This window comes from Lichenostomus cassidix, chromosome 4 (genome assembly GCF_008360975.1).
Source record: "Lichenostomus cassidix isolate B80296 chromosome 4, HeHo_3.0, whole genome shotgun sequence".
Lineage (NCBI taxonomy): Eukaryota > Metazoa > Chordata > Aves > Passeriformes > Meliphagidae > Lichenostomus > Lichenostomus cassidix.
In genome coordinates, this window is record NC_139484.1 from 56695841 (window position 1) to 56706235 (window position 10395).

Genomic DNA, 10395 nt, shown 5'->3' on the forward strand with positions numbered 1-10395 from the left:
TACAGAAACTGTAGACAGAACATTCTGTTTCCATCTAGAGCTCAGCAAACACATTTTAAATATCAGTTATTCAGTTAACATCTAGAGAATGATCAAACAGATGTTTTTCAAATTCATGTATAGGTAGTCCTACATGTATAGGTCGTCCTAGCATATAGGTAGCAGACCTGTCAAAATGGAGCTAAACCTAGGTAAATTTGGGATTTTCTTATTGTTAAGTATTTTCATTTTATTACAGTTGCAGAATTGGTAACAGCAATAGAAGTTATCTCTGCATTTCCATCTCTTATCAAAGCTCTTGCAATTTCAAAATATTTGCCTTAAAACAGTGATTGTCAAACTGGGATTGCAATCCTGGGGAAAACATTAATTTGTCTGAGGTATGTGAAATTATATAGGGAATATGCAGGATTGCTCAGAATTATCAGCTGTAATTGTAGTTACAGTATTAGTCACAGGGATTGAGCTGTAGGTAGAAACAGTCAAAGGGAACCATAGATTTATGGTCTAGTGTTGCTCAGGCTGGCTTTTTTTCTGTCTGAAGACTAAATGTTCTGGGGAAATTTTATGGGGAAGTGTTTGAAGCATTTTTTTCCTTAGGATAGAGCAGAAAATATGTTTGGCTTGTTGATCATACTTGGATCTCCTGAGAGCAGTTGCACTGTTGAGCCAGGTGACAGCTGTGGGGTGGCTCAAGAGGTGAGGAGACCTGGGGGTTGTGGGGCTGTTGAAGGGGGAAATGGCCTCCCCCAGCTGTCAGCTCCTCTGAACCACTGTCAGCAGCCACCTTCAGCTGCCAGCTTGCCTAGTTTAGTTCCTGCCTTGGCACTTTTCTGCTGCTTGGGCACTGCTGTGCTCTCTCCTCTTCTTCAACTGGTCCTGCATTCTTGGATTGCATCTGTCCTGAGAGTCTCAGATTTCCTTGTCTGCAGAGCAGCATTGGCAAGAGTCCTTCTACTGACTTCGTGGAAGACCCACATGGTTAGAATTCCAGAAAGAACTTTTAGGAGGTAGTCAGGCAGACAGGGCTGTTAGATACAGCAAAGTCAATGGCTGGAAGGAAACAGAAACTGTACGCTCAACTCCAGGCCAGTAGATGTCATTAAAGAAGAATGAATTACTGAAAATCTATGCAGCTCTAGGGCCGCGGTGGACTTTGGGAGTGGGATTTATTGGGGTAAGTATAGACATATCCATTGCATTAATTCATATGTGAGCTAGTCACTCTCAGCTCCCTTCATAACTGAGAGATGAAGTTGGTGTAGGCAGTGGTGGTCAGGGCATGGTTCTCCTCGTACAGAAGTGATTGTTTAAAAGAATATAGATTAAAAACATCCTTAAAAATGCCTGTTTCTCTCCACTGTGTAAGCCTGAGACAGACAGTTGTGGGCATAAACATAATTTTAAGACTGAGATGATTTTCATCGCAAAGCTTAAACCAGGGTCTCCTGACTGAAAGAGGGATGTGATTCATCTCACGAGCAAAGCTCCTACTCCAGGTCCTGGCACCACAGACAGTACTTTGGTCTCCCCCGAACCAGAGCCTGTCATCCAGGGACTGTCACTCTTTTGCAGTGAGCTGGTGTGGGACATGCAGTTTACCAGACTTGTGTATAGTTGCAGTTTCCAAACAAAATTATCTGCTCCCAGGTTCTCAATCTTTAGGTTAAATACAAATAGTAACATCAGAATACCATCATAATATCACTCTCTCTTGTTTTGTGAATTGAGATTCTTTCCCTACTTTCAGGTGTTAAGGTGACTGAAGAATTGACATCGGATTGTTGCCAGAAAGCAATTTGTATTTTTACTGAAACACCTGTCTTGTGGCATAATTTTATGTGTTCTGCTTTTTGCATTGTGAGATGGAAAAGGCAAGCACCTAATCTCCTTCTTTAATCAGTCAATGTTTTAAACATGTTTTTCAGGTTCTTTAATGTTCTCTTTTCTCAGATAAAAAATTCATTTCTCCCAATCACTATTGAAAAAAAATTTTCAGTGCACCTGGCTTCTTCTTACCTGTCATTATATGACTCTTCATTCTCTGCTGAGAAAGCATAGTGTACAACTACCAAATAAGCTGCTACAGCTGATTTTGTAGACTATTGTGCATACTAATGTCCATTTTATTCCTCTGTAGCATTCATTTCACCTCTTTTTGAATTTTGTTGTTGTTGTTTATGCTTTTTTAGAACTCTCTACAAACGTTTTTCATGTGTCGGTACAATTTTGAACTCACTAATTATTGTCTTGCTCCTTTTATTCATGATACTTGTGTAGTCTACCAAGTCACTGGTTTTTTTGCTTTGGGTTGGCCATTTTAAAGTTCTTGTCCATTTTTTTTTCAGGAATTACTTACTAATTTTGTTTCCTCTACAAGTTTTGACAAATCTTGCTACTGCTCTGAGTTACAGATGCCTCTGTATTTCAGTTCTGATACAGGCACTCTCTGAGTCTTTTATAATGGTCAGACAGTGGTCATTGTTTTTTCTGTCTCCTGATTTTTAGTCTCCATGCTACCACTGTTCATTTTGCCTCCTAAAAAGTTTTTTTTCTGTGACACCAGGAAACAGTTACTCTATATGCAAAGGCAGAAACACAGATTTTAATCTTTTCTGTGCTTTCTGCTTGAGGTTTTTATGCTGTGTTGAGGTTCACAGAAATTCACTGTTAAGATATACTTAGAGAGGTCTTAACACAACACTGCTTGTAAGAATGGCTGACAGATTTTCTTGAGTCAGTGAGCAATAGACTATCTGCTAATAACTTTGTTCTTTTCTTTGAAATCCTAAGCACAACCTCCGTGGAAGCATCCTGGAGGTTTTGTGTCTAGCCTGAGAGTTCAATGAAGGAAACTTCAACTTCAGCAGCTGGTGGAGATTTGTCTGGGGGATAGCACACAGATCATGGGATCATCAGTTCCTTACTTCCTGATTTGATTTGTCAGGGATTCAATACTAATGGAAACTTAAAAAAAAAAAAGTATCACTGTAAACCAGGGGAAGTTTTCTGAAGGATTTGACAGATATCCAGCATTTCACCCATTTACTTGAACTTAAAGCAGTATTGATTTGTGTGAAGTGACATTGGAGAACTTGGAGAAAGAGCAAGGTGTAGCTGTGCTGCTCCACCATTCCTGTCAACCTCCCGTTCAGATCTATTTGATTTCACATGAAGTCTCCCAGCAGCTGGAGACCTTTGCAGGGCTTCCTTGCTGACATGACCACTCATCTGTTCCATATGATTATTTTTTTCCTTTTCATTTTCTCAAGGGGAAATTGTAAGTGAAAGACAATGGTTTTAGGGGAAAGCTTTTCATTTTAATACGACTGCTATTTAAAGTTCCTTTTGCTGAAGCCAAGTCAAAGACCTGTATCTTACTCTTGGGGAACAAGGAGATCAAGCACTTACTGTTTTTTGGACAAGAGATTATTTGATTGGCAATGTTGATCAAGTCTCTGTGAAGTTCCCCCTCCTTAGCTTTACCTTTGTGGGTGGTAAAGCTCCGGTGTGTTGGAAGAGATGAAGTGTCATGCTTTCTCTTTGCCCTAGAGGTATAAGCCATCTCTTCAGTTTTTGCCCCCAGCTCCTTTGGGGCTCCTTTGGTTGGTTGCTCACCTGTTCTCTGAGAATCTACCATACAGAGAGGAGAACAGATTTGAGGTCTGTGTGATAAAGTGCATGGCTGAAAATTTGCAGAATTTATTGAGGGGCAGTGGCTTCTTGCCACTGCTTTATTTAAGCTGCACAGCAATCAAGTTGCACATAACTTTTATCGTTTCTGCTTGGATGAGATGGAGTTCCTCAACTGGAGATGGAAGACTATGTCATTCTGAGAGCCCTCAGGATATGAACTTGACATTATTGTGGAATGCAGGGGTACTGAAAGGGAACCAAATACAGTGATTTTGGGTGTGTGTCATCAGCCAAAGAGACTTTACAGTCTGTATAGTGACTCTAAAACCCCATCCAGCACCATGTTAGTGTTTTTCTTCCTTGAGTTCAGTTTTTACTGCCTATCTCATCTCTGAACTGGCATCTTACAAGACTGGACATCCTTATGAGAGCAGTGTAGCTGTGCATGCTGGAGCTGTTACCCACTGGATAGATCCCTTCAGGTAGGATTCAGAGTATACTCTTGGGTCTCTGCCAGGGTCTTGCTTCACAGGCTCGATGTTAGTTTGGATCAGCTGCCAGGAGAATAGTCATGGTAGGAGAGAAGGAGCTTGAGGGTCCAATGTAACTGTTCCTGTCTGTAGAGCCATGGTTCTGAAATTTTGCTAGGGATTTCTAAATTTATTTTCTTTAAATGCTACTGCACAAAGTATGCATTACCACTGTTGGTGATAAGTGTATGTAGGGCAAGTTCAAGTGCTGTTGTCTAGTTCCTGGACCTGGGAGAGGAGACAGTCAGCCTCCCAAAATGTCTGGGAGCAGAACTATTCCCAGGGAGCTCTTACAAGGAGCCAGGGGTGCTGGCAACACTGGACATGTAAAGAAGAGGTGGTGGTAATTCTGGAAAGGGCAGGGAAAAAAAGGAAAATGGAGCAGCAGCAGGGAAACATGGGAAGAAATGGAGGAGCAGCAGGAAACAAACAAGATGTGGACGTGACGGCAGCAGCTTCAGAAGGGTAGTTGAGGCTTGAATGTGTCTGGGTCAGTACAGTGCTGTACAGAGCATGTTGGGCTGTTGAAGCAGTGGTCATGGACAGATGCCTCTTTCACAATTTTTTATATTGCTTGCCAGAACATCTCTGGCAGGTCTGGCTGACTCTGCAGGTCATGCCTAAACCCTGGAAGTCACAGAATTGCTGGAATAAGAGCAAACCTGAAGAAATGAACGATTTTCAAGGAATGTGAGCAGAGAAAATTTGCTTTACAGAATTTTTTTTAAACTTTATGTTACCCAGCAGATGTTGTTTTCCCTTTTTTATGTTCTCTTATTCTATTTGGTGTTCTAATAAAGATTTTTATTAGACTTAAAGCCCATTTGGTGTTGGAGTATTCTCGCAGCTGGTTAGTTGCCCTACCTGACTGATTTCTTGAGGAGTCAGAAGCAAGGATCTTTCTGTGGTTGCATTTAAGAGGTTTTCAGTGCCTTAATAGTGTTGCGAATTTTCAGTTGCGAAATTTCAGCGAATTTTCTTTTGGGCCAAAATCTGAAGAGAGCCCCCAGGGTGCAAGTTGCACATTTTGTTGTCAGATAGAATGTCTCTGCCCAGCAGAGGCTGGAGGCACAGCATGCCTCAGTACAGACAGGTTGTCAGTACTGTCTGTGTCATGTTGGAGTCTAAGGCTAAATGATTTTTGATGGAAAAGCAAGATACATAAGAAGTCAGATAAAAGATAATTTTAGAGATAGCCATTTACGTAGCATTTTTAGTCACAGGTATTCTAGGTTCCTTTCTGATGTGGAAGTCAGATCATTTAAAGACGTCACAGTCAGGAAAGAATTAAATTCAAGAAAGAGAATTTGTTGTGTAAAACCAGACACTGTAAATTGAAGAGAGAGACGCAGGAGAAACAACCAAATGATTTGCAGACTTAGATTTTGGCAGAGCAGGGGAAGTATAGGGAAGCCAGCAGGAGACCAGTTCTGAAACATAAGCTGCATCCAGCTTGTGCATGACTTGAAAGAGGAGTGCTAAGGGGCTATCAAAGGGAAAGAATGAAAGCATGGAGAATCTCAATACTTCACAGTTGAGCTGGGTGTTGTTACTGGCTTGGTTTTAGGTGAACTGGACAAGAGAGAAAGGGAGACATCTAAAATACTCAGATTTGAATGAGGATGTTATTGCAGAGGATGATCTCAGTGATGAAGTGTCAGACTTCTGAGGAAACAGATGCAGTTCCTATCTGGATATGGGGAGATATGAGGAGAGAAGGAGTTTCCGGGGTAAATGTGATAATGAAGATACTGTCTTTGGAAATAGAAAGAAGAAGAAATGGAATCAGTGACATCAACCTGAAATCTCAGGAGAGTATCTATGAGGAACTATTAAGTAAAAGCCTGCTTGTGTGTGTCAGTATGATTCTGCAAGTAATCCAGGTGGGGATAAAGTTTAGGGATGGTGCATAAAATGTGCAGGGTAATTTGAAGAGTTGTGAATTTAGAAATGTGAAGTCCTTCGCAAGTCTGCCACACCATATAGAGATTTTGGGTCATTAAAATAATTGTGTTATGAAAGACCACTTTGGCAACAGAGATCCTGTGGGAAAGGATGGAGAAAGAACATGGATTCACAGGAATATTTTCTACCTATCTGCCTATTCTTACCTGTGTAAACCTGTCATTTTCTGGACCGATGGCACTTTGGAAAATCCTGTTCCCTGTCAGAGCCTACTATTGACACTTCATTTCTATCAAACCTTTCTGTCACTGTCTTCTCCAGATTTGGCAAAATGTACTAATTTTCCTGTTCCTCTTCAGCCATACATCTCTGCCCTCCCCATTCTTCTGTGACAGATTATGCTCTATAGCCTGCTGTATGTAACTTCCTTCTCTCCTCCGTGTAAGTGTGAAAGCTTTACAAGACTGCTCTTTATTTTTTGTTGTGTCTGCATTAACTTGACGACTGTAGCTTTTTTTTCATTGTATTATACATAGGTATTGGAGATTAGAGTCCCAAAGTAATTTCTGGTAGTAATCTTTTCTGGAATCCGTGCATCAGACTTAAAGGCTGGATTTTCCACATCGTGCACGGAAGGAAGGGTGCTGAGAAATGACATAGCCATGAACCACTGCAGTGATTGGGAAACCTTGGGTGCTCTGTAAAAATGACAATTGTATCTCTGACAGACTTGAGCACCTAGGGTTAGGAATGAAGCAGGGTGCCTTCCTGCACTCAGCTCTCCTAGCAAGGTGGAGCTGCAGCATGTTTGATGGGAGTGAAGGCAGGTGGGGTGAACATGAGCATAAGGCAGCCGGTGTGTGTGTGTTGGTGTGTTCAGGTGTGTCTGCAGATTATTACCAGGTACTGCATGATGGTAGAATGCAGATGGGCAGAGATGTGCCTGGCAGGTAGTTTGCAGCGTGAGCTGTATTTTTGGCTGCCATTTATAAACCTGAACTGATGCAACTACGAAAGATACTTATGTTGCAATAGACTTGTAGCTGAGTTTTAGCAATCTAGCTAGGCTGAAGCCAGAAAGGACATAATATCTTGCTTTTCTTATAGTGATTTCTCTAATATCTAATCCAGAAATACAAGATGTATCACCACTCAGGCTTGGCAATCTCCCGTCTTCCTCCATTTACAGTGAATTTTAGCATATATAGCCAAGAATTTTTGAAAGGAATTTTTAGATTCAGCTCTTCAGTGTATTTTCTTACATGTAACAGAATCTTAAATTCTAATATAACTGGGTGCAACTGTACAGAACATGGAGATTCTCTACTAAATGCATCATTACTTCAGATTTTGAACTTAAACTGGATATGTACTTTCCCCTTCTCTGTGTTTATAACAGCAAAAGCGGAAACTGAGACTTTACATCTCCAACACATTTAATCCTGCAAAATCAGATGCTGATGACTCTGATGGCAGCATTGCTTCGTGGGAGCTGCGTGTGGAGGGGAAGCTCCTGGATGATGTATGACTGATCTCTTCCCCAAAGATTCTTTATTGGAACAAAATGGCTTTTCAAGTGTTAGCATTTTTAAATAAAATATTATCTGCATTAAATACGAAGAAATAAATTGGAATCACATAGCCTATATTCTGTGGAGAGTCAGATTAGGTAATCATAGACCTTCCAGTTTTTAATGTACACAGTATAAGCTGTGTAGTAAAGAACGAATAGTGATAATTACATGGAAGGACAAAATGTAAAATGAAATAGTTCTACCTAGTATAGGACTTAGCATTCATTTAGTGATGAATTAGCATTCATCAAAAAGCTCCAGGCTCTTAAAATGAAAGCTGTAGAGGCCTTAGGATCAGAGAATGGTTTGGGTTGGAAGGGACCTTCAAGACCATCTCATTCCATCCCACTGCCATGGACAGGGGCACGTTCCACTTGCCTGGGTTGCTCAAAGCCCCACCCAACCTGGCCTGGAACCCTTTCAGGGATAGGGCAGCCACAGCTTCTATGGCTTTCAGGGACAGGGTAGCCACAGCTTCTGTGGGCAGCCTGTGCCAGGGCCTCACCACCCTCTGAGTAAAAAATGTCTTTCTTATGACCAGTCCAAAACTACTGTATTTCATTTTAAAACCATTGCCCGTCACTGTGTCACTAGAGATCTTGGTTAAAAGTCTCCCTCAATCTTTCTTACAAGCCCCCTTTAAATACTCCCTGGAGGCTGCTTTTCTCTGGGCTTAACAACTCCAGCTCTCTTAGCCTGTCCTCACAGGAGGGGTGCTCCAGTCCTCAGATGATTTTCACAGCTGTTCTCTGGACCTTTCTCATGGGTGCCACATTCACCTTACAAGCCAGTCCTTTCCAGTAACATTAAGGGTCAAGGAAATCTTCCCTAAAGTATGCACTCACAGTTCCACCACTGTTGAGTTTTTTGCATCTTACCCTGCATTTGTCAGAGGGAGAACTCAAGTTAGATTGATCACACTTGTGGCTTACAGGGGATTTAACGTTCAAGACTGAGAGACTGAGAAGGAAATCTAGGACACAAGCTTATATATGCAGCCTTATACATGTCTGGTTCTTCTGCTTGTACAGCTCAGCAAACAGAAATGGAAGTTTTCATCTTTTTTTAAGAATTTGGTTATTGAACTGGACAAAGACCTTTATGGACCTGACAATCATCTTGTGGAGGTGAGAAGGTTGTGCACCCTTTGCATACAAACCAGTTACTGGCACAGATAAGCACCCAGTGCCTGTTGCCTCCTTTGTCTAAGGGACCTTGCATTACTTATCCAATTTATGGTATTTTCAAAGTTTTCAAAATTACATTCTTCTTAAGAATGTTTGCTAAAGAAATCTACTCTAAAAACAATAGATGTATTAGTGATGTTGTGCACATCTTAGAACAGAATGTATGAAAAGATGGAAAAATTGTGGACATTTTTCCTAACAAGTAAAGCATGCTAGCAGCAGAGCAGATTCTTCACTAAAGCTGAATTGAAATGACTGGGGGGTGTGAAGGGCTGTTGTGGTTCGGTTTTGTTGTTGTCGGGTCTCTTTTTTAAATTGCCAGATGTTCAGAAAGCTTATACTTGTCTGACCCTGTACTGTGCAAGTACTTGCTGTACTGTGCAAGTTACACCTCCATGGACATCAGTGAAAAAATGACCAACCATTTTGCTTTTCCCTTTGTCATGTGGCACAGAACTCCCACGACCCAGGAAAGAGATGGCTTGCAGGTGAAGAGACCTGGGGATGTCAGTGTGCGACACACATTACTCCTCACATTGGACTACCAGGTCAGTGCACAGCTTTCAGCATGGAAAACACAGCCATTGGCACCTAGTGCAACAGAGCAAATTCATCTTGTCACATACATCAAAACCCAGTATACTTGGACTTGCAATGTCATGTGGTCCATTGAAGTTAGAATGATAGCAAACTGACATCATTTAAAATTTAAAGGGGATAAATCAAGTGAGTTTCTAATATAGTCTCACAAATATGTCTTGACATTATGGTAATCAGTATTTTTATTGCTCACCTGCAGAAAAAATATGCATTTACTTCTCCAGTTTCTTAGAGAATAGTCAGATAAGTTGCACACAAGTTATGCGTGTGGTTCTTTAAAAAATTTCAAAGGAGTAGCTTTTGCTAGCGTAAAAGCAAAAAAATCCAGCTGTGTAGCTGTGGCAGCCTTAGCTTGGCACAAATGATGGACACTGCAGTTGTGGAGCCACTAATCTGACTGAAACCGTCCCTGGAAGAAATGTTGCTGGGTTAAGGAAACTGTTAATGCACTGCTGCAAGTGGATGGGATCCCCCTTTCCTATGACAGTTCAGGCTCAGATGCATTTTGATGGTACAACTTTAAGAACTTGTTCTCTGCTACCTTCTTTCCCCTCCACGCAAATAGCATCTATTCAAGATAAAAGCACTCCATTAGCAGAGAGAAAATTTATTAATTTTAGGGAGCATATGGACTAACTGAAATACTGATATAGGCAGTGAGAATTTTTATTGTTAAGACAGTAGAATGATGGTTGTTTGCCGCAGTGAATTAGCTTTGAATTTATAATTTCTGTTCCAGAATTTTCCCCCCAACTAAAACATCCCATTGGTTAAAAGTCATGTACCGTCCCCTGCAATACTGTTACAGGTTTGTAAGCCTGCTCTTCACCCTAAGACCCCTCCTGATAGGTCCTCTGGGTCTGGACACGCCCCGTGCTCGCCGCCCTTTTAACACCGTGCAGAACCGGGGTCGGGGCTTCTGGGTTTTTGGATTCTAGGATATGTTATCCTTTACCTTGTCCT

General features: G+C 41.3%; 1 long non-coding RNA gene across 1 annotated transcript; it reads left to right on the forward strand.

Moving 5' to 3' along the window:
* Positions 1-7033: 7033 nt before the first annotated feature.
* LOC146438540 (uncharacterized) lies at positions 7034-9305 on the forward strand. The gene is made up of 3 exons (XR_014852095.1): positions 7034-7593; positions 8677-8780; positions 9287-9305. It is a non-coding gene; the product is annotated as an uncharacterized LOC146438540 (long non-coding RNA).
* Positions 9306-10395: the final 1090 nt, after the last annotated feature.